A 23,778-nucleotide genomic window follows, 5' to 3' on the forward strand; every position below is an offset into this window, starting at 1 on the left:
GTATTTTTACGTGTATTCAATACATTTTTATCTTTAGGTTTTATTAGCTGGATTGCAAATTCTGTGAAAATAGGAACTGATACTTATGCCCTCAGCTCCAGGTACTTTGTGCCCAGTTGGCACTTACTGCATGTCTTTTAGAATTTATGAATGAAGAATCAAAAGACAACAGTCTTCAATCTTTTTTTAAATGGAGACAAGCATATTCAATCTGATTATTTTTTCAACCCAAGCTGCATCTTTCTTAGTTCTGTATCACTTTTATAAGCGACTGGACATGGAAAAGGTGAAAGTTTGGACAGAGAGTGGAGGTATAACTTATTCCCAGTCATTAAGAAGGCTTTCCTTTGGAAAATTCCCCTCAATACATCAGAAATAAATGCTTTGAAACAAAGGTGAACCCGTGGATGGAACTGATTTGCACATTTAAAAACTACCTCATGACTGCAGGCATCAGTTGATTCTTTGGCAAACCATTGTTTTTTCTCATCCATAAGTTGTTTGTTTTTGGAGGAAATGGGGTATTCTGTTGAGAGGAAAAATATATTTTCTCACTCTGAGTACTTGTCTTTCTCACTTCTGTTAAAATTATAGTTACTGATAAAATCCAAGCCTCTTTGGTGATGGTGATTTTTTGTATGATATCTACAGATACAAATACTGCATATGTCAAAGAGACACATGCACAAACAAAACAGCACATGCTGTACTCACAGCCAGTTACACAGAATGCTCATGTGTCCATCTGTTGCTTATTAATTTTCTTCCTGCTATTTGCATCATTCTTTTGAAGAAGCTCCAGCAGTCTATTGCTTTGGCCAATTGTTTATAATGTCTATAAATCAGGGACTTGAAGCAAATGAACTGTCTAGGTTGTGTTTGCAAAATATTTGGATCTTCTGGTTTTGTTTTATTTTCCTAGCTTTAGAAAACATATAGATTAAGCTTTGATTGAAGCTTATTTTCTAATTACTCATTTTTTGGGGGGAGGGGGGAAATGGTTTACTTTATTAGCCAATTAGTAGGTTCAAATCCTGTGTTGGTGTCTTGCTCAGTTTGTTTTTAAATTCTTGCTGTAAATGTTGACAGTTTTTCTTTCTCAAGAGTCATCTGAAAGGGCAAAACAAAACCCAAAACCCTATCAAGTACATTTTTAGAAATCAGATAAAAGTGCCTGGGGAACAGATCTCTCTTCTAGCACCAGTTTTTAACATTCAGCTGTGACATTTTTAACAACGGCTATAGTTCAATGATTAAGTTCAGATTTGAGGTCTCAATAAGCTGCGTTTGGAATATGGGAATTTCTATTAGAAACCCTGGTAAAGAGGACAACTAGGGAAGGAATCCAATATTTCATGTTGATTTATTGACTATGTGCGTCAACAGCATGCTTTTAATTTGCAGAATAATATAAAAATACTGAGAATCTGTGCCTAGGTCAAATATGAGTCCATATTTTGTGTCACAGACATTATAACCAATCCTCTCCCTTTATTCCCAGTCACGGTTTTATAGAGGGATGAGGTCGACAAGAAATTAGGGCTAACAGCATGAGTGAATCAGTTACATAAAATGTTTATGAGATGATGAGAATAATGCAACCTTAAGGGGAAATTTTCCTGTTTTTTGGTATTTTTATTCAAGAGATTATAGGTGAATGGACGAGTTGTCCTGATACCTAAACAGGTCTACACAATGTGACTTAAGTTCAATTGACAATCTATGGGGATTTTGACTTATATCTTTCTTTTTTATGTGACCTTGGTTTTGATGTACATATATACCCAAAGAGTATGCAATTTTAGGTGAATAAACTATGTCAATGATTAAGCTACTCAGTTTAATAAGGGTGCTAAATGTATTGTTTATAACAAAAGTTACTGGTTGGTACCATTTACGTCTGCAGAGAGCTAAACAGTTTACAGAAACTTTCACCTCCTTGACTCACTTTAGTGGAAGAATAAGGATTATTAGACTCATTTTGTAGATCTGGATTTCAAGGATCAGCACAATTCATTGATTCATGACCAAGATTAAAAGAAAACCTAGATGCGTTCCAAGGCTTATATCACAGTTCTTGATTTTTCAATGTCTGAAAATATACTCATTGCATAAGGTACATAAACTTATGTGGCCACCTGTTAAGAAGTAGCTTTGAAAATGGAATTTGAAAGTAATTACCACAAGAGAACAAAAGATCCTGATGTGCCTTCAGAATCCTGAAAGCAAGAAATCATTCCCTCCACAAGACATTTTGTGTGCTATGCATGAACCATTTTCTTAGGAAAAATACCAAGATTTTGGCAATTTTGAGATGGTGGATTCTGCCCCTGAATGCTTCCTTTAGTCCAAATGGTCCCATTCAGTGAACAGAATCAGTCAAACTGCTTGGTTTCTTAGGAACAAACCAGTAAACTAAAATGGAATCTTTCAAACTGATGTTTCAATGAATACTAGCTCCAGGAAAGATGTCTCCAGGTATTTCAAGAACAAATTGTACAGGGTCAAACAATTTGGGAGAAGGATGTAAATAGATCCCATTTTGGGAGATGTAAATAACATTAGTTCTGAAGTAAAGAAATCTGTTAAGTATTTTCCTAGTGTTTCTCAAACTTACTGGAATACACATCCACATACATATATATAAGAATATATTTTAATTATTAATTATATATTCATTAATACATATTAATAACTTGAGGAAGCAAGTTTGGGAAATTTTGGAAAAGGATTATTTTCTTTACCAATTATTTTAGCTTTTCATTATCATAGCATTTTATAGGATTTATGAATTCTACTATGTTATAAGATTTTTAAATATTACTGTGCAACAATTAAATCAGACATTTTAAATATAAATGAGGTTCAGAGTACAATAGAAAATCTCTTTTTTAATGTACACAATTCTGCTTATATGAGGTTATTCTACTCCTCCAAAGAAACTTCAGGGTGTGAATTTGCTGACTGAAGTCCTCCGCCTGGCAGTGTAGTTTGCTACCATCTGGTCCCATCTGCCTCCCCAATTTCTTCCTTCCTTCCTCCCTCCCTCCTTCCTTCCTCCTCCCTTCCTTCCTTCAACATAGTTGAACTCAACACCACCAGTCAACTGGGTATAATAGATATCTATAGACTACTTCATCCAAAATCAGCAGAATACACATATTTTTTTCTCAAGCTCACATGGAACATTCACCAAGATAGACCACATTCTGGGCCATAAGACATACCTTAAATTTAAAAGATTAGAAAGCATACAATGTCTGCTCTCAGATCTTATTTCTTTATTACATGAACACATTTTGGAATAATAACCCTCCTTCTTTTGGTGGGATCTGAATTCTTTTAAAGTTACTTCTCCTGGGGGTCCTTGTGTCCACTAGACTCTCAAGTATCAGATGGCAGGTCCCAAAGCAGCCCCAGGTCACTGTTAAGTTAAGACTCAGAAGCAGAGCTATCCAGCACCTCCCAAGGGCAGCTCTTTCCTTGCTCGTTATCCAGAGGATGGCTGACTCATGGTGTTCCATGCTCTATGCCCTGGTTTTTGTTCTTTGGCCTGTGACCCAGCTCCCCCATGGTTTCTCCACTTTTAGCTTCATTTCTCTCAGCTGTGACCTGTGTTCCTGGTTTTATCTCTGGTTTCCAAGTAGAGTTTTTTTTTTTTTTTTAAGTTTTCCATTATTCTGCTCCTGACTTATTGCTGATATGTGTTTCATGCTTTGCCCTCTGTCCTTGGCCATGAGTCTGACTAACTGGAAATTGCTGATCAAGGGCTGGTGGCTATCACCTTGAGCATGCTGACTCTTACGGCCCTGGCACCACAATAACCTCGTTTGTGCTGTTACAATAGTGCGATTTCTCTTTTCTGAATTATGACCGCACATGTGCCCTGTACTCCTTCCTTGCTATTTATTATACAGTACTTTCTCTGGTGAACAAGGCCTTTACAGTGCAAAAAATTAAGCTAGGTTTAAGAGATTCCAACGATTATGGATTATACTGAAATAGAACTCAAATCTGCAAACACTGTTAGTTTCAGTGAATTCTGGGCTCCTCCAAAGTGGTCCTGGATTCTTTATTAAATTACATAACAAGTCATTCAGTCTCTGCCCTAGGTCTCCCTAGTCACAAGGGGGCAGATTATAAAAGGTCAGAAGATAGGAGATGAATATTTATCATTAGAGAGTAGGAAATGCTGGCATTAGAAAATGGTTACATAAACCAAGGTCTGGTAGGGTGATGAGGATGATAAGAGATCCAGAAATGCAAATGAGAAAGGACACACCTCCCCTCCTTTACATTCTTTCTTTTCCTCTTTCCTTTTGCTCTCAATATTACACATTTTTGATGACAAAAATGGGATAACTACACTTATGTGTGAAATAAAGCATAAATGATTGTCATGTCTACATGAATGTTTCTATTTTGTTTCATGTGCTGTGTAAGTTATGTAATGATAGAGAGAGAAAGGAAAGATATGTGATTTATTAATGAGCTAATTCACATTAAAAACTCTCCAAGGAAATCATGAGTACATTTGTGTTTCTTTAACACAAGTAGTAGTGGAGATAGATCTACACAGGTAAAGAAAACAGAAACTAAATGGTGAAGAGAAAGTTGTGATTGCTCTAAGCTCTGTCACCACCAATCCTGTCCCTTGATCACCTCTCACCCCCACCCTCCTCTTCCTGATCCTCTGGCAGGAAAGAAACCTGTGGCTTGTAGGGATATATCCCATACTGGATTCCTTAGGCATAGTGTACAGAGCTTTTGAACAGAGAAAATAATAGAGGCACTTGTGATGGCTGATTCCTCAAAGTCTAAGGTAATAAAAAAGAGCAGGGTCTCTGGTTCACAAAATATAAGGTGTGACATAGTTTACATGCCAGACTGTAGTGGAACAAGACAAGAGTAAAAACATATATACTCCTTCTTATAGAAGTGATTTTAACAAGAATGTAAATAGATCATGCCCTCCTACTCAGTATATTTTATCCCTAAAATAGGTTTTCAATCTTTCTAGTTTCTACCATTTTCTAGACTTTTGTATAGTGGACAAAATGTGAGTCATGATGGCCTAATGTATAACGTTTCATTTTGCAAAAACATTTATATAGTATAATGGCTTTCAGACGTTGAGTGATCCTAGTGGGCTGTGTTCTCAGAGTATCTGCGTCTTCCTTCTGGTCATATGCCCTGACAAGCCCATTCTGCCTTGCCTCTCAACCTCCTGTGGGTCTCTTGTCCACAGGTCATACAGACCTTGCCCAAATAGTCTAGGGGGTTGCCATATGTCCCTTGTAAGGCCAACTAGAGTGATTTTTTTTTTTCCAGTTAACATATCAACATGTAAAGAGAAACTATCTTTTTCATTTGGGAGGATGTGAAACTGGGTTGCTGGCAAGCATGTTTCCAGCTAGATGGGGAGGAGCTACCTACAGAAAGAAACCAATAAAAACCAGAGTAAGGAGGTGGATGCTGAAAGGGGTCTCAGTTTCTGCCTGTCCCCCTTCCATCTCATGAGTTATACCAGTGGTATTCCCAGCTACAGGAGCTGTGAATTCCTCTTTTAAGCTTGTGATAATTTGCATAGGACTTTCATTACTTGCAACAAAAAGACTCTGAATATAACGTGTGATGCTAAATTTAAGACAACATAGAGCTCAGTTCACACCACCACATTTGTGTGTGGGAGCGAGGGGGTGGGGATGTGAGGAATAACCTCTGGACTTGCCCCAACACGGACTTAAATACCACACATTTGCACATGCACTATCATTCAGGTTTGCGCCCCTCTATAAACGGGGCTTGAGACACGTTTATCTTTATGCCCCAGGGACCCCAGGGCCCAACACCTCCTGGCACAGGATCAGTGTTCAGTTAATGCTTCATAAGTAAAATGAATCAAAGAATGAAAAAAGAGAGATTCCTGCAACTACAGTCTGGTGTGATGACATTGGCTTTGTGGAAAAGAGTAGATTTGAGGTACATTTTGTAATGAAACTCACTGTCTCTTCTGTTAAAATCAATCCTTTGTGGGTGTGGGTGGGGAGGCTGATAATTTACTTGTGACTTGATTCAATCCAACAACCTTCAAGTGAAGCATATGGCTTTAATGTCGGTCAAGTGCATTTTATTTTGAAATTGTCTTAATTTTACCTAATATGGTCTTTATGAGGATTAAGGAAAAAAATACATAGATTGCTTATTGCCTGGCACATAGTAAGTACTCAAGAAATGGAAGCTATAATTAGAAAAACAAACCTATGATACAAAACAAACAATACACAAAAACTCATGGAGTTTGCTCCATTGACAAGTTGCTAATCAATCATCAAAGTTCATAATTGCACAGGTCTTGCCTCCTTAAAATATGGGATTGCACCCAAGAGAAGGTGGGCTCTACCAAACACTTCTCTACCTCCTGCTCTTCTCTCTGTTTGTATACAGCTTTGCCTCTGTATCCAAACTCCTGAGTTTGAAGTGTGCATGTGACACAAGCAAGGTGGCTGGCTGTGTTGGAGACACAATGACGGCCATATTGTTATAGCCTATTTACTTTCCTCCATTTAGTTGTGGACTCCGATCCTAATAGTATCTATGAGCTGGGGGCAACAAAATTTCTTTAGAATTGGGTCAGCAACTATAATCTACTTCCGTTTCTTCTCCTCGTGTGACTTCTATGATGAGTAAGCCCTGAGCACCCTTGCTTTCTGATTTCTGGTTGAGCTCAGCCAATGGGAGTTTCCAATGAGGGATCTAAAGATGGTAGAAGAGAGCATGGGATGCCGATTCCCTCAGCCATCTTCCTGCTGGGCTGCAGGATAATACTTTTTTCTCACTTTTACTGCAGGCCACCAGTTTCTAGGCAAGCAGTCACTTCTATACCTATGATGGAAGCTACAGCTTTCTGGGTTCTGAAAACTGCATCCTTACTTCCCACTTCAGTTCTAGCTCCTCATTTTTCTTGCTTGGGGTGTTTCAGTGTTCTTTTTTGATTTCTTTTAACCCTACCCACTGTTTGTAAGTAGTCACTTCATTTAACTTTTCCCAGTGACCCTGTTGGAGTTTACAATTTGTTTCCTGGAACTCTGGCTGATATAGAGCTTATTACCTGCCAACACTTTTCACTTAGGGAAATGATCTCCTTTAATTATCACATCAATACCCTTTAGTGATACATGTTATCTAGGTAAAATGATAAAGAAATTTAAACTCAGGGAGTTTTATTAACTGGTGCAAAGGCACCTATCTAACAGATAGGAGAGCCTGAATTCAAAGTCAAGTCTTTGGGATCTTAGTACAGAGACGTATCCACTACCCCACACTGTCTTTTCTTCAGCAGCTACAAGTGCTTCTACCAGTTCAGGAAAATTCAGGAGATGTATGTGCTTCTGTCCAATGCATCTGAGAGAAGATTTAATTTAGTACAACAACTCTATTTATAAAGGTCTTAAGAAGTATATACAGTTCAAGTTTCTGAACACACACATCCAGCATTACCTAAATGTTCATTTTATTATGTCTTACATCTGATTCTTAATTGTTAAGAATTCTTAACTGCACTGGAATAATTGTTAGAATAAATGTAATTGACTCACATCACAGTGCATTTATCCACAGATCTTTACAAGCATTCATGTGTTGTGTAAGTGTAATTCTACACTTTATTTCTAAAAACTTGAATCAACTGTGACCCCACATTATTTTTTTACTTGCACATCTGAATATCTAAGTGCCCCCCTCCTCCAAATTACAATCACATTTGTCAGTCTCAATTCTAAATTTGGCAAAAATGTATTATTTTTTCCAGTCCTCCATTTTCCCAAAAGACTTCAGTCCAACTGGCCCCCATCAAGAATGAAATTTACATAGTCAGTCCCTTTGGCCTTTGTCTGATAAAGTTAAGCATTGCAACTTTGATGACTATTTCTCAAATACCATTATTTTATTCCACATAACAGATACTTGAACTTATCCCTTTCTTTCTGAAATTTTTCTGTTAATAAATCATCATTTTGTCTCATTTCATTGTGGTCTCAAACTCTCCAGCCCATCAATGAGCATTTCTGTCACTGGATTCTCTGACAACAATAATCAAGGCACAAATTTGCCACCTCCTCTGCCAGAGTTATACATGCTGAATTCCTGAAGGGAAAAATTCAACTTTTATTAGATTGTCTACCACCCCAGTAATTATTTAAATTGAGTAATAGATTGTCCTGATAGTGGTCATTTCAGTCAGGAAGGTCCTGGTGGTATCCCCGGTCTTTGAACCTCCAAAGACAAAGTTAATTTCTATTCTCAGGCCACTAACAAAGCAATGTGCAATTTCAAAACCAGTCAAGACACAGTTCTATGAGGAAGACCTATTTTTCATCAGAGGGAGAAAACAATTTTAGATTTTTGTTGAGAGGCTGAAGGACAGCATGCAATGGGTGATGGAAAGGAAAGAACAATCAATATGGAACCAAAGGCTCAGGTTAGGTCCTGGAACCATCTCAAACTTATAGCTTGATTGTTTTCCCTAAGTCTCTGTTTTTGTTTCTCATCTGAATGATATAGATAATAAGGAGAGAGGAAGGTACTTACCTTCTCCAGTTCATTGGTGAAAAGATAGAATGTTGGCAAAGACGTGGAGAAAAGAGAATCTTTGTACATTGTTGGTGGGAGTGTAAATTGGTGCAGCCACTGTGGAAAACAGCATGGAGGGTCCTCAAAAAAATAAAAACAGAACTACCATATGGTCCAGTAATTCCACTTCTGGGAATATAACCAAAGAAAGTGAAAACACCCATTCAAAAAGATACATATGTCTCAATGTTCATAGCAGTATTATTTACCATAACCAACAATCTAAGTGTCTATCAACAGATGAATGGATAAAGAAAATGTGGTATATATATATATATATATACAATGCAATACTACTCAGCCATAAAAGAATGAAATTCTGCCACTTGAAACAATGTGGAAGGACCCAGAGAGTATTATGCTTAGTGAAATATGTCAGACAGAGAAAGACAAATACTCCATGTTATCACTTATACGTGGAATCTAAAAAATAAAACAAATGAATGTATATAAAAAAACAGAAACAGACTCACATATATAGAGAACGAATGAGTGGTTACCAGTGAGGAAAGGGAAGGGGGAAGGGCACGATAGGGGTATGGGATTAAGAGATACAAACTACCATGTATAAGATAGATAAGCAACAAGGATATATTATACAGCAAAGGGAAATATAGTCACTGAGTTATAATAACACTAAATGGAGTATAATCTATAAAAATATTGGTCTTGCTTTAATTTTAAAGCAATTGCTTATGCTCTCAGATTACTACTACATGACAGCTACCACATAATGGCACGTGAAAATGCTAAAGTAAGATTAATTTTTTTTTTCTGTTTAATGGAATGAGTAAGCATGATCTAACCTAATTTTCTAACTTCTGGTGGTTTGGTTAAATAATTACCTAACACAACAGGAATACCCAATTCTTATTTGGGAGAAAACTAGTATTGTACCAGCAGAATAATTTCCCCAAAATGTATCATCCTGCCAGCTTTTAAAAATTTCCTTCTTGTGTGTTAATTGCACACCATATTCATATTCGTTTTCTTCCTTTGTATTATAACCCTAGTATTATTCCAGACAATGGACTCATTTCTCAACCTTCTCTGTTATGTGAGGCTATGTCACTGAGTGCTCGTCAGTGACAAGCACTCAGTGACATATAAGATGTAAGCAAAAATCGAATCCAAGAAGTCAGAGTGGCTTGGCTCAGGCACTCTTGTTTTGGAGTGGTTAGAAGTCATGACTCACTCAACATTTCTCCTAAAGACTTTGAGCTGTGTAGGAATAAAGACACATCTTAAAGTGATGCTCGGTAAATGATTGCTCACTTTCTGACTGATCAACTAATGTCGGTGTGATGAGAAGTAGGGGGAAAGCAAGAACTAGTTAGATACAATTTATTTATTATCTGGAAGTTCAGTGAAGGAATAAATGGAACATTGATTAATTTAAGCAAGTCTGGGTCTGCTGGGAGACAATTCTCCATGGGTCTCTTATATTTCTGCATGTCTTGTAAACAGAGACGCTGATGATCTTTTCGTCATCCCAGGTGATCTTTTCAAAGATGTCTGTAGAGCAAATAGCCTTGCAAGATAGAGAGAGCTTCTCTCTCTGGAGCAGAAGGCAGATTTGCTTACTGTTCAGTTTAATATGGGCAACATTTCCCTCTGGAGCAATGGTCGAACAGTTTGCCTGCAGCTCATTATAAAAAAAATGGGGTTTCATAAGCAAAGGGTTGCTCATCTATGATCCAAAATTACTGCGTGTGCAGCATCTGCATGGGAAAGTGTGAAGCCCATCCTCCTTTCTGTGCCTTGAGTAATAAAGATTTTTCTCTTTGATCTATGAATCTGGTGTCTTTTGACCGTCTCCATGAAATTGCAACAGGCTAACAACCTGTTAGTTGCAAGTCAGGTGAATTCTTATACCCTTCATTCTTGACAAAGCTTTCCCAGTCTCATACGGTAGAAGAACGTGTTAGACTTATGACGAGGGAGCCAGAGAAAGTGATGCAGAGTCAGTTATGGGCTCCGTTGACATTCTATATCTGGCAACCAATGCCTTGAGTGAACACAGGTTCTGTGATCATTCAGGGATCCCAAACTTATCCTCAAAGCCAATACTGTTCATGAGGATAGTGGCAGTTGCATTGTGTTGACCAACTCCAGTAAAAAAAAACAACTCCTGCTAGAAATAAAATTTATCTGTAGAATCTTCCCACGCTTTTATTTAGCAACTTTTCTGGGACTGCAACCTTAGCTCCCCACTGGACTCTGGAGATTTATTGCATCCCATCAGTGTCACATCCATTAATGGCATGACACACGAGTTCTGGAACATCCATTCAGCAAATATGTGCCTGGTAAGTGAACATTCCCTGTCTGGGTTCCTTCTTCCCCCAAATCCCACATTGTTCTCTGACCCTCATTTCCAAAAAACTTTAAAAAATATCTGACCTTGTGAACTAATTCTTTCTTTCTTAGAAAACTGATCACCTCCAAAGAATTAGAACAGAATGAGCAAGATTTGAGACAAGCAAGAGAATCTCAACATTAAAGACGCAAAGTTTGAGAACAGACATAACTGGTATAAAAATGTGAATAATGTGACCTTTATCATCCAGGGCACGCTGCCTTGGAGGAAGGCAATCAAAGGACACAATTGTATAACATGAGAACAATTTTAGAGGTTTTGCCTTAAGAATATCTACACAAAAGGAGGCTGGACCAAGGCCTCATTCTCCCAGAACCCCTTGATCATGCATATATTCTTGACATGTTCAAGGTCTTCTTGCTGTCCCATCAGCTCCATTTTCAATTTGCTAGACTGTGACCTCTTTCAGTGGTACCGCAACTGCTGTTTCTGTGTATCAGCCTTATATTAATAAGGGCTTATTTCCCTAAGAATATTACATCTTACACCTCCTCTCTTAAGAAATCTGGCACATATTTTCCTGGGGCTATATGGGAGGACATTTGGATAGTGCTATACAGTGCCACACTCAAAAACAGGGGAGAACATACTATGGCCCACAACCTAGGAAGCATTTTTACCTGTGAACTTGAACTTCACTAACTGAAATGAAAAGAATTCCATTTTTTTTTCATTAGTAGACATATATTTCCAAAAAACTATAGTCAATTATTACTGTATTTTGAATTTCATCAATAAAAACTTTATGGACATTTGTTTTCTCTCTTGTTGAATAAGTAATTTATATAATATTTTTGTTTCTTGGTCCTTGAAGCCAAAACTATTTACTATCTGGCCTTCTACAGAAAAAGTTTGCCTACGCTGCTCCGATATAGATCCCAGGTGGAACTGGAATCTTGCTGCCTGATTCTCTTCTACCTGGGAGTGAGGTCACTGCCTTCCATATAGTCCTGCTCCAAGCTGAGAGGTTGGGAACAGATACAGGTTGTGTTTAATGTAAACAGAACACACAGGTAAGAAATTTTAGTCTGATTCTTTAAACACAATTTTTCACCTAAAAATATTTTCTTCATCAGCCATTGCCACCATGGTATCATAGGAGAGTTGTTGATGATTCCTGGGCTTCAGTTGCCTTACCTGTTCAAGGTCATAGTGATAAACAGGCCAGGTGGTCTGGATCCTCTCAGCATCCATAAATATATGCATTAGCTAATCTGTGTTCTAAGAAGAGGTAGAGTTAAAATAACATAATCCAATATGTTGAACTATCATATCACTATTTAAAAAATATCATTGAAATATGAAAATATTTTGACATATAATTTGCTTTTCTCCGGAGCAATTCTTTAAGTGATATAGTGATATAGAAACACTCATAAACACTGTGGGTAAAAGAAGGTGAGTTTGGCATATTTTTATTAAAACTATTCTAACATTTACTTAAACATTTCAAAAAGCCCAAACATTGGAGTTTGGAAGATGCGGACTTGTATATGTTATTCTTTCCAGGAAGTTAAATAAAATTATAAAGACTGGAAACATAGCAGCTGTTTTAAAGGAATGGCTTGCTAATGGTTTGTCCTAAGTTTCCGGGCATTAAGAATATGATATGGTTTCATCCTTCTGTGACGGCATTGAAAGGACAAACGAAGCACAATTTACCTCAGGGGAAGGATTTTTGAGGGCAACAAAGACTTGTTTAACCTGCTTCTCTTTTACTTTCATAATTTCCCACAGCTGGATCTTTTACTGGCAATAAAAAACACTCATTCCCAAGGCAGGTATCTTTTCTGTCTTCATGAACTCCAATTAGTCTCTCTTTATTTTCCCTTACATTTGGTACTACTAGGGCAGGCTGGTACTATTCTCTGAAATATTCTTGCTACATTTGCATTTTTTATTGGCAAACTGGCTTTTATCATAAGTTATAGTCACTCAGTTCTAAAAAGAAGAGACAGTGTACTGCCTTTCCCATCCTGCACCCCTGCCCTGCCCAAAGATCAAATAAATTAACACCAGAAAAGTATTAACTATAAATTATCTAAATTGTGTTACACATAAGATGACAAACTATGGACAAAACTTCTTGCTAAAAAGAGGAAGATGAAATTCTCATTTTTTATTGTTTTTCTTCTGCACTGTATTTGTTTTCCATTGGTGCAAAACAAATCAGCATAAATTTAGTGGCTTACAACATCATCAGTTTAATATCTCACAGTTTCTGTAGGTCAGAAATCTGGGCATGGTTTCAATGGTTTCTCTGCTCAGGGCTGCAATCAAGGTGTTGGTTGGGGTTGGGGTCCTAATCAAGTTCACTGGTTGTTGCGTTCTCAATTTTCCTTGTAGATGTTGGTCAGAAATTACTCTCAACTCTCTGGGTTTCTCCAAGTTTCTTGACACATGGCCATTTCTGGCAGCAACCATGCATCAAATCTTTCTTACGCTTTGAATCTCTGACTTTTCTTTCTGCAATCAATCAGGGAAAACTGTTTGCTTTTAAAAGACTCATGTGATTAAATCAGGCCACCTTGGTAATCCTTTATCTTAAAGTTCAATGATTTGTGTCCTTAATTACATCTGCAAAATCTCATTGCAGCAGCATGTAGGTTGGAGTTTGATTAACTGGTAGACTGTGTGTGTATATCAAGGGCCTGAAACTGTGGAGGGTCATCTTAGGGTTCTGCCTACCACATGTACTATTACACATGTACATAGTACATAATAAGCGATATTTAGAGAGAGTAGAGAAATTGAGAGACTAAAGAATGTTACAGAGCAAAAATAATGGGAAAAAAACCCCAAAACCAAACCCAAACTTCTGTCATTAGTCCTTGGTTTGGCAAGTGTGGGGAAATTTTCAGTGATAAACTCTTTGGAAAAATACCTGAGTTGGAGGAGAATGTTTCTAAGAATGTCAGACTAACTGGGAAATTGCCATGTGTAACTCTGATTAGGGACTTTTTTTGTGAGTCAATGTAATTGAGACGCCCAACCATTTTCTCCAGTCTTGACAGGGTTCTTCTCAATGCTTAAAATAGCATAGTCAACTGTTGGAGAAAAGATGGATTTTCTGCCTTTAACAGTTTGGCTGTCATTAATTTCTACAAAAGGCATAGTTTTCTGTTACAGGGCATACATTATGTCAGGGAATGAAGTTGTAAGTGCTTAGTTGGGGAGTGCTAGGGTCCACCAGCTCAGCATCTTTCCAACATCCCTTTTATATACCTGAGCTCTTTTCTCACTTACTTTGAGATTCTTATCCCATTCTTATGCTTAGGTTTCTTCTTAAACATCTCTTCCAAGAGATGCCTCCCCTTATTCCCCCATTTGATAACTGTTAATCATCTTACTAATTGTGTTTACTTGCTTTGTCACCTTTTCCCCTCTAGAATGTAGGCTTCCTGACAGCAGGACCTTATCTGTCTCATTGTCTGTTGTATCCCAGTGCATCTTCCCAGTCCTCTACCCCATACTTGGCACTACGAAGGACCACCATTCTGGAGACTCTCAAAAGAAGGTGCTTTCAGAATGGCTCTGCCCTGGTAACATCAGGGAACATTTAGGACAAATTCATCTCCTAAATGAACTATTGTAAACTTACCACTTTTCTGAAAACTTTGAAGGAATGGTTTCCAATAAAATAAAATGCAGACCCGTGAGAGAAATTTTGTGCATCAGATGTGAATTTGTGACACCCTTAAGTTAGCTTTCTGAAATTGAATCCTTTCTTGGGTCTTTGAATGAGGCTGATTTTCTGCTTCAATCTCATTCTTGAGCTCTCGACTAGTACAAACATGTTCTTGGATGACATCTCCACATGGATGACCCTCCAACATCTCTAAAGCAACACATTGAAAATTGAAGTCATTCCCTCCTGCAAAGCTGTTCCTCTCTGTATCGCATCTCAATTAAAGGAAACACCACTGCTCAGTTTGCCATAGAAGAAGCTACCAGTCATCCTAGACCCCGTGCCCTCATTCAGCCTACACTCCCAGGCCACTGTCAATGCTTGTCAATTATTCCAATGCTCATTGGCTCCAAATTACCTTCAGAATAAAGTTCAAACTGCTCAGCACATAAAGTGCTGCTCCCTACCTACCTCTCCAAGATTGAACTATTTGTAATTCCTCAAATACACTCCTATTCTTCTGGGCTCTGTTCATGCTATTATCACCACATGCAATGACTACTCTCTCCCTCACATGCCTAGCTCTCTCCTACTTATTCTTCTACTTATCCTTCAAAATCAAAATCAACTGTTACCTCCCCTCCTCTGGTCCCTACCACTAAATGGGTTCAGTCCCTTTTCTATGCTTCTGTAGTCCCCTGTACATATATTTCTTTTATATCATTTTTTTATGCTTACTGAGACCTGTTGTTTGGCTGTTTTACTTCCTCCGAAGAGAATAAAACTTGAGGTTAGCAATTTCGTGTTTTTCATCTGTGTTACTGTGTTACTAGCTTCATGAATAGTACCACTTCTTGAATGAATGTGTGAGTGAATTAAATAGGTGAATATTGAGAATGCATGTAGAGTGACTGTTGAAACTGCAGGTCAGTTGTTCAGGATGCTATGAATACTTCCTTATGTTATGGAGGTAAAAAAAAAAAGACCTTGTAGTCCAGATGTTCAAATAAAACACAGTGAAACAGGATTGCATTCCCAAGGGTATATAGTCATTAAACTTTTTAGGTTTCTTAGTTTTCTATTTGTTTATCCAAATGAATATTTCTTTTTCTTTAACTATGGAGAGTAATATGGTTTTCTTCATTTTGCAAAGGAGAACAATCATTTATAATACAGGGAGAGTCCTTTTTGACCTTGAAGATGATACGGAATGGAAAGCATGTAGATTGTTCCAAATTCCACAGGTGTGTGCCACATGAGCCTCCGTTGATGTGGTTGTGAAGTGTGGTTTCACAAGTCTGTATCCACAGTACCTTAATATTGAGAAATATAAACACATGTTATTAATTTAAGTAGCTTTCCATTTTGGCTTTAGAGGTTGTTAGACAAATTTCACTATGTATTTCAAGAACAAGAAGAGGAGGAAAAATTAGTATAAATTGCTCAATTGCATCTCCACAGTATAAAAGACATAGGGAATTTGTTCACCATCTACTCATTTGATCAATTCAGACAACCAGGATCTACTTCTTTGACCTGAGTTAATAAGCTTGGTGGTCTACATTGATCAGATTAACTGGAAATTACTTAATCCTTATTTCAATTTATTTTGCATAAAAATGGCAATAGAAAGCACAATTAAAACAAATCTTTACATAATTAACAAAATAGGCCTTCATTAATTATTTATGAATTCTTGGCAGAGGAAGTGTCTTAGTCCTGTCGGGCTGCTATAACAAAATATCATAGACTGGGTGGCTTATAAATAACAGAAATTTATTTCTCACAGTTTTGGAGACTTGAAGTTTGAGATCAGGTTTCAGCATGATTGGGTTAGGGCCCTCTTCTGGACTGCAGACTTCTCATTATATTCTCACATGGTAGGAAGGGGGTAGCTCTGTGAGATCTCTTTTATAAGGCCACTAATTCCACCAATGAGGGAATTCCACACTCATGACTTAATCACCTCCCAAAGACCCCACTTATTATACTATCACTTTGGGGGGTTAGGATTTCAAGGTATGAATTTTGGGGAGATACAAACATTCAGACTGTAGAGGTAAGCAACGAATCTGAAGTTAAGAAAGCTTGTAAATCAATCTCCTATCCATCTTTTATTAGACAACAACAAAGGACTATGTTAAATATGTGATCTATGTGTTCTGATTTTGATAATAATAGTTTCAAATGAAAAGACACATTTTCACGATGATTCATATAAAGAAGAAATATAGATTGGTTTAGTTTTCCACCTGCATTTCTTCACAAGGGAAAAAAAGACCATGTAAAAACTATAATCATGGGAAGCCTTTTATATAGAGTCTTTTTGGCTTATGTACATAGATTTGTAAAGTCATAAATGTTTTGATGAACTTGAGGTTTCTTGGGAGCCTCAAATTTTTTTAAGGCAATTTAAAATTACATCTTATATTGGGCTTAAAGAGGTCCAATAAATAGGACTCTTATAACCTACATAAATCCTGAACCAATTGAAAAAACAAATGATTCAAATGATGTAGACCTCTTAAAATGTCCTCAGTCCTCAGTTCCTTTCATTCTTTTTTCTTTATTCTGTTCTGTGACAGTGATTTCCATCACTCTACACACTACTATATATAAAGTATATAACCAACAAGAACCTACTGTATAGCACAGGGAACTACTCTCAATATTTTGTAATAACTTACAAGGGAAAAGAATCTGAAAAAGAATATATGTATGTATATATATGTGTATATATACATATATATACATATATATATATATACATATATATACATATATATATATAAAACTGAATCACTGTTCTGTACACCTGAAACTAACATGACATTGTAAATCAACTATACTTAATAGATGATTAAGTATAGTTAATAGTTAATAGTATAGTTAATAGTTAATCAATAAAAAAACCAATAGAAGTAAAAACTTAAAAAAATTTAAAAACACAATGTACATACCTTAATTAAAAAATAGTTTATTGCTAAAAAATGCCAAAACAATTATAATTCTAACATCAAAGATCAGATTGGCTGATCACAGATCACCATAACAATTATAACAATAATGAAAACGTTTGAAATAACACAAGAATTACCAAAATTTGACAAAGAGATATGAGGTGAGCAGATGTTGTTGGAAAAATGGCACTGATAGTCTTGCTTGACACAGGGTTGCTGGGAATCTTCAATGTGTAAAAAATAAACAGTATCTGTGCAGCATAATAAAGTGAAATTCAATAAAAAGAAAATAAAACAAAACAAAAAATCTCCACAAAAGACATTGACCAAATTATTATTCTTTTGTTAAACTACTAAATCTGTTTTTGGAGAATGTGATTGCCAATAACAGCAGGACTGGAAAATCCCAAGCTTCCTCAACTGGGACAAGATCCTCCAAAACATGGAGCAAAAATGCACAGATGAGAGCACATGCTTCTTGCAGGCCTTATACTTACAGGACGGATGGATCAGGAAGAGGCTGAGAAACTTGTGTCTAGTTTCACCTTCCAAACTCAATAGTCATATTAAGCATGATGCTCCCTTGGGGGCTGAAAGAGGGCATAGCAGAGACACTTGGCTGATGTGCACATCAGTGGGGCATACTTCACGTGGAAGAAGTGGAGTAGTCACTCATCTTTAATGTTATATGTTCAGTTAAATTTACTCACTAATTATATCATGATACATAAAATAAAATTAGTTGTCTTAATACTTTGTTTTTGGCCATGTTGAATTTCTCTGTGTTCTGATGGCAATGAAGCACTGATGATTTCTGAAATGTATTTCCCAAATCTTCTTCTTTTGCAAACATATTCAACTGCAACAGACCAAACACATTTCCCCAAGTGCCTACCCTAAAACTTATGCCTGAAGGGGATGGTATGATTATCAAAATTATCATCTATGACTGTGGGCATGTATTTCAAAAGCTAAGATTATGTTTTACACAAAACTTACAGATGGAAACTAAAAGCACAAATATACAGATATGTTTATATATGCAGATACTTGGTATTCAGTGAACTAAATATTCAAATATTTGTGAAATTTTTCCAAGTTTTGTCTGTGTGTGTGTCATGAGAACATGACTATTTGTATCACATGCCTGAAAAGAATAATTATTTTGACAACTGAAATGTTCATCCTCACCAACATTCTATGTGCATTTTATCAAGATTTAGTAAATTGAATAGTTTTGTTTATGAGACACTATTGGATTTTAAAAATTAAATATATAAGGAATTGCACTACATGTATAACATCTAAGGCTCCTTCTTCTATGTGTTCTCTGATTGTAGATTTAGAAAACAGGAGATTTGAAGATGGAAGGTTACCAGTGAGTAGTTCATAAGGACCAGAGGTTCATCACTGAATTAACTTGAATTAATTAGAAAAATGCTTTTGTTAGTTTTAAAAAGTGATTTTAAAGATGAAACTAACATGTAGCCATACCATTTCATTAATATGACTTGTCTTATTGAATTTCTACTGAATAAATAATTCTAAAATCGATGTTTTAGCTTAAATATGTTTTAGCCACCTCTGTAATAAGCTTTCATGAATTGACCTTTCTAGGTACATTTTATTTCCTGGGTGCACAGGGTATATATATATATATATATACACACATACATATATATATATAAAGGAATCTGAATGAAAACAGTTGCAGACTGCATTTCAAAATGAAGCACTGTGCTTAATTTCTTTTATCCTTTGCCACTACCCACATAGATTTCATTATTTAAAGGGCACAGAAAAACCTACTGCTTATATGAATCAGCAGTAAACTTTTTTTTTTTTTTAAGAAATACATGTTTAATCAGAAACAGAGGCTAATTCTTTTACAGGCTTGTGTTGTGGTCTCCTGACTTCCTGAAGAGGCATGAATCAAACCACTAAGCCACATCATAAAATACTTTATTTGCTTTGAGGTATCAGTTATTATTATTATGAGTGAAATGCATTCAGAAAAACAGACATGTTAAAAGGCAACTTCATCTTATGTTCCCTGAGTGTGAATTTCTGGTTGTCCTATAGAACAATGAGCTTCTAGAGACTGAGTTTATGCAGTGTAACAACAAAAATTAGACATCTAAGTCAAGCTCAGTAGTAGAAAAGTTAAGTAATTGGACACCTGGGAGTACTATTCTAGGGTGTCTTCTTTTTAACTATTATTTGAACTTGAATTCATAGTCTGAATACATGGTATCTAGGATTGAAATAGTGCAGGACAATTCTTTGATTTGCCTCTAAAAAATAAAGCAAGGGGACTCTGGGTCATCAGAATTTGTAATCTTCTACCTATATCCAGTTTCAATGTGTAAACAAAGTAATGGATCCTGCCTAGTCTATGTTGTTTATATTGTTGTATATATACATAATGTCTACTCTTCCTCTGGTTGAAGAGGTTAGAAAGCTATTAACTATATTTCCCAGACCTCCTTGCATCTGGGGTTTGGAAGCAATGCAGATTCACCAAACTGCCTGACTCCCTTGAGATTTGGAAGGTGTATATAAGGCAGAAGCCATTCTCCTGCAGCTTGTAGCTATTGCTGTTAGCCAGCAAACTCACAGAAATAGGAAGTCTTTTAATTTCAGTTTTCCACTGTCCATTCTGCAGCTCCCAGTGTGCCTAGAAGCAGAGAGAGAGATGGCAGCTTTTTTTTTTTTTTTTGGCCTCGCCACGCAGCATGTGGGATCTTAGTTCCCCGATCAGGGACCGAACCTGTGCCTCCTGCAGTGGAAGTGTGGAGTGTTAACCACTGGACCTCCAGGGAAGTCCCAAAGATGGTGGCACAGTGATCATGTCTTCCAATCTTGGAATCACAGCTGCCGATAGCCATTCCCCAGCTTCTTGGATGTGGAGAGGCCACTGGAGCAATGTCATTTGTGCTTCCTCCTTCCAGCACAGCTCCAGTGGTAGCTTTAGTGGGTTCATTTTGATTGTTCTTGAAGTCATTCCAGGATGCCAAGCCTAGAAGCTGTTTCTTGAGCCTTTCTGACAATTTTGTAAGCACCAGATTCCCTACTTTAAATCTGTCCCAGTTTAAAACACTTAGGGTAGTTCCTCTGTCCTGCACAGAATTCCTCCTAATGCATTAGGTAAGCAAATAAAGAAGTGAATGTTTGGAATATAAAGTTCTATTTCACTTTTAATAATGCTCAATAGTATTACTTTAAAGTTATACCTCCACTTTCATCTTCACTAAATAATGAAAGACTGGTATGCCCAAATCCCAATTTACAATCCAATAAATTAGAGAGTAAATTTTCACAGTAAAATATATTTTTTCCTAACAATATACAATAAGGGTTAATTTATTTTTGACTATTTAAGATATAAATCACTGATGTCTTTAAAATAGCCTTAAAAAGCAGACACAAAATTTCAAGTTCCAGGTATATTGTGGTGAGAGAAAGATGCAGCTGTACTTTAAAAAAAATAAAGAATAGAATAATACTCAATGAATATAATAATAAGAGCAGTGCAGTGTTGTGTTTTTTCCTGTCTGGATAGTCAAAGGATTTATAAAGTCTGGGTGAGCAGACAGTTCTATAGACATAAGTTCTCCATGGAAAACTCCTTGGATCCTGTTCAAGGCCAGTGCTGTCTGAGCTCCATTTAAGTGATGGCTCAAAGCAATAGCCAGCCATGGAGAAAAGCACTGGCTTGGACACCAAGAACCCAGACTAACTCAAGAAAGGTCTCATGAGGATCACTGGCCCTAAAATAAATTGAATATTCTTTGTCTTCTGGTTTGGTTTCCATGGGAATTTGTGTTTTTGGGGGAAGCCTGTCTCTTCCTGGCCAAATTATTTGGACAGTTCAGTCAGTTCAGCCATTCAGAGAGTTCAGCTGACTGGATATTTTGTCTTTCTGTCTGGCACGAAGTGCTGGTAGGATTGGCTGGGTGAAAAGTATTGTCATGTCTGAGTCAGTGCAGTTTTTGGTGATGCTGGGCAAATTTGGCTCACTGTTGGTTGATGGGAAGAGATGGCATGAGCAAAGAAAACTGAGTGAATAGATAGGTCATGGGTGAATTTGAATATTTCTTAATCCAAATTCCTTGTAGTTATTTAATGATAAGCTTGTAATCTTTCTTGTCCTCCCCACCCCCGCCACCCCTGAGAGCAGGCAAATGATTCACCAGATTGGTATGGGTGCCTTCATTGCTATCATAGAAGTGGAGAAAGGACAGACAATAGTAAGATTTTCTTTACTGAAAAAGTGGTTTATGATGCATTTCTAGGACATTTCAAGTCAATTCAGTTTAATTTACAAAAATATATTGTACACAAAATCAGTGCAGCTTAAAGGGACCGACATGGGGCATTAGTACAGGCACGACAGGTGTCTCTACCCTTAGGGTCTGGAGTGGTGGTTCTCAATCATGGCTGTGTGGTAGGATCACTTGAGAAGTTTTTAAAAAATACTCCTGCCTGGGTTCCCCTGCAGACCACTTAAATCAGAATATCTGTGGCTTGAGCTCAGGTGCTAGTGTGCTTTTAAAGTTCTTCAAGTGTTTCTAATATGTAATCAGAGTTAAGAACTATGCTTAGTGGAATAGAAATACAGCATGTGATGAATGCTGAAATTTATGGCTTAAATTAGGTTGGTATCGAGCTTTTTAGCACACTAACATTATTTTTTTCTTGAGACCATCTTTTACAAACACACAGCATCTATTAGCCCTCACACAAAGTCCCCTTTAGAATTTGTCACCATGGCAATTTGCACTTATCCTTCCATAATACATGTAATCACATTTGACATTACAGGTCATTATCTGTGTTCCTCGGTAGTGTGGAACCACAGTGAGAGTAGATTGTGTTGCTCTATTACCTAACACAGTGCTAGGCACATAGTAGATGGTCAACAACTATTTTTTAATTGAATGAATAAATGATTTTGCTAAGTAAGTTACTAAGTAATGATTTTGCTAAGTAAGTTACTGCACTCATGTAATCTATTATTCATTACTAATGAGGTTCTCACCTATATTCTAGGTCATGGATCTGTCCTGAAGATGTTATCAAGAGCATAAGAAACAGATCTGCTATGAAAGTTCGGACTTAGAACTAGTACTTAAAGTTACTTTTGTGCGTTATCCTTCAGGCAGGCTGGCCTCCCTCCCACAACGGGGAAAGTAAGAAAGTTTTTGTGTCTGGAGTTTTGTTTTTTGCTATTTGATTTTCATTGAAAATTTTAAAATTATTCCTTTTCATTTTTCCAATACCATAGTAGAAAATATTACCTCAATTATATGCCAAGTCAAAGTGTCTTCTTAATGAAACTTTAATTGTTCCATTATCAAACTGCCTTTCTCATTCTCCTTTTGGCACTATTCTAAAATTTGATTTGTGCTAAAAACTCATTTCTTTCTCATTGGTTACTAGGAGACAGCATTCTGTGAGCTGTGTGCCTCTTCATAGCTGAAGGCAAAAAGCTAGCTAATTCAGAATCAGGAAATAATTAGCAAATTCACACATTATCCTTCTGTTTAGACTACAAATCCAAAGGCTTCATGTTAACGGATACTTTCTCTTTTGATCGAAGGGGTTCCCATTTTTTTAAAAAAAATGTAGTTAGAATTTGGCTTAATGTTCAAAATATCAAACTCCCCAAATCCCACAATCTGTTTAAAAAAAAACAAACATCTCTGTTGAAGACAGGGTAGGCTATTAGCTAAAGAAACGATGTGTTTGAATTTTAGACAGAAGATAATCATTTCCAGACACAAATACACACACACACACACACACATCACATATATATATATATATACATATATATGACAATAGAAATATCAGATCCATGACAATTAATAATACATATGCAGATGTGTAACTGGCTAAAAATAAGGAAAATCAAATTTATTAGAGACAGACATGTATATCCAAGCAGGCTTGATATGTGTGTGGCTTTGCCAAGTTGAAAACTGGTTAATAGTAGTCTATATTCTATTAATTCAAAAAGTCTCCCAAAATGGAGGCACTATGATCAACTGTATAGACACCTGCTCTGGAAACAGAGGGAGTCAAAACAGGGCTGGCATCCAGGGAGCCCACGAGTGTCCTACGACTCACTGTGAAATCAAAGATGAAGGTGATATTTCAAGGGGAAGGAGAAAACA

The 23,778-nt window shown here is 36.8% G+C and overlaps 1 long non-coding RNA gene across 1 annotated transcript in view; it reads left to right on the plus strand.

The window, feature by feature from the left end:
* Positions 1 to 22,736, plus strand: part of LOC133093185 (uncharacterized) — a 41,792-nt gene extending 19,056 nt beyond the window's left edge. The window contains exon 3 of the long non-coding RNA XR_009701247.1: positions 22,652 to 22,736. This is a non-coding gene — a long non-coding RNA (uncharacterized LOC133093185). The remainder of the gene's footprint in view (positions 1 to 22,651) is intronic.
* Positions 22,737 to 23,778: the final 1,042 nt, after the last annotated feature.

Source organism: Eubalaena glacialis, chromosome 6 (assembly GCF_028564815.1).
Source record: "Eubalaena glacialis isolate mEubGla1 chromosome 6, mEubGla1.1.hap2.+ XY, whole genome shotgun sequence".
Classification (NCBI taxonomy): domain Eukaryota; kingdom Metazoa; phylum Chordata; class Mammalia; order Artiodactyla; family Balaenidae; genus Eubalaena; species Eubalaena glacialis.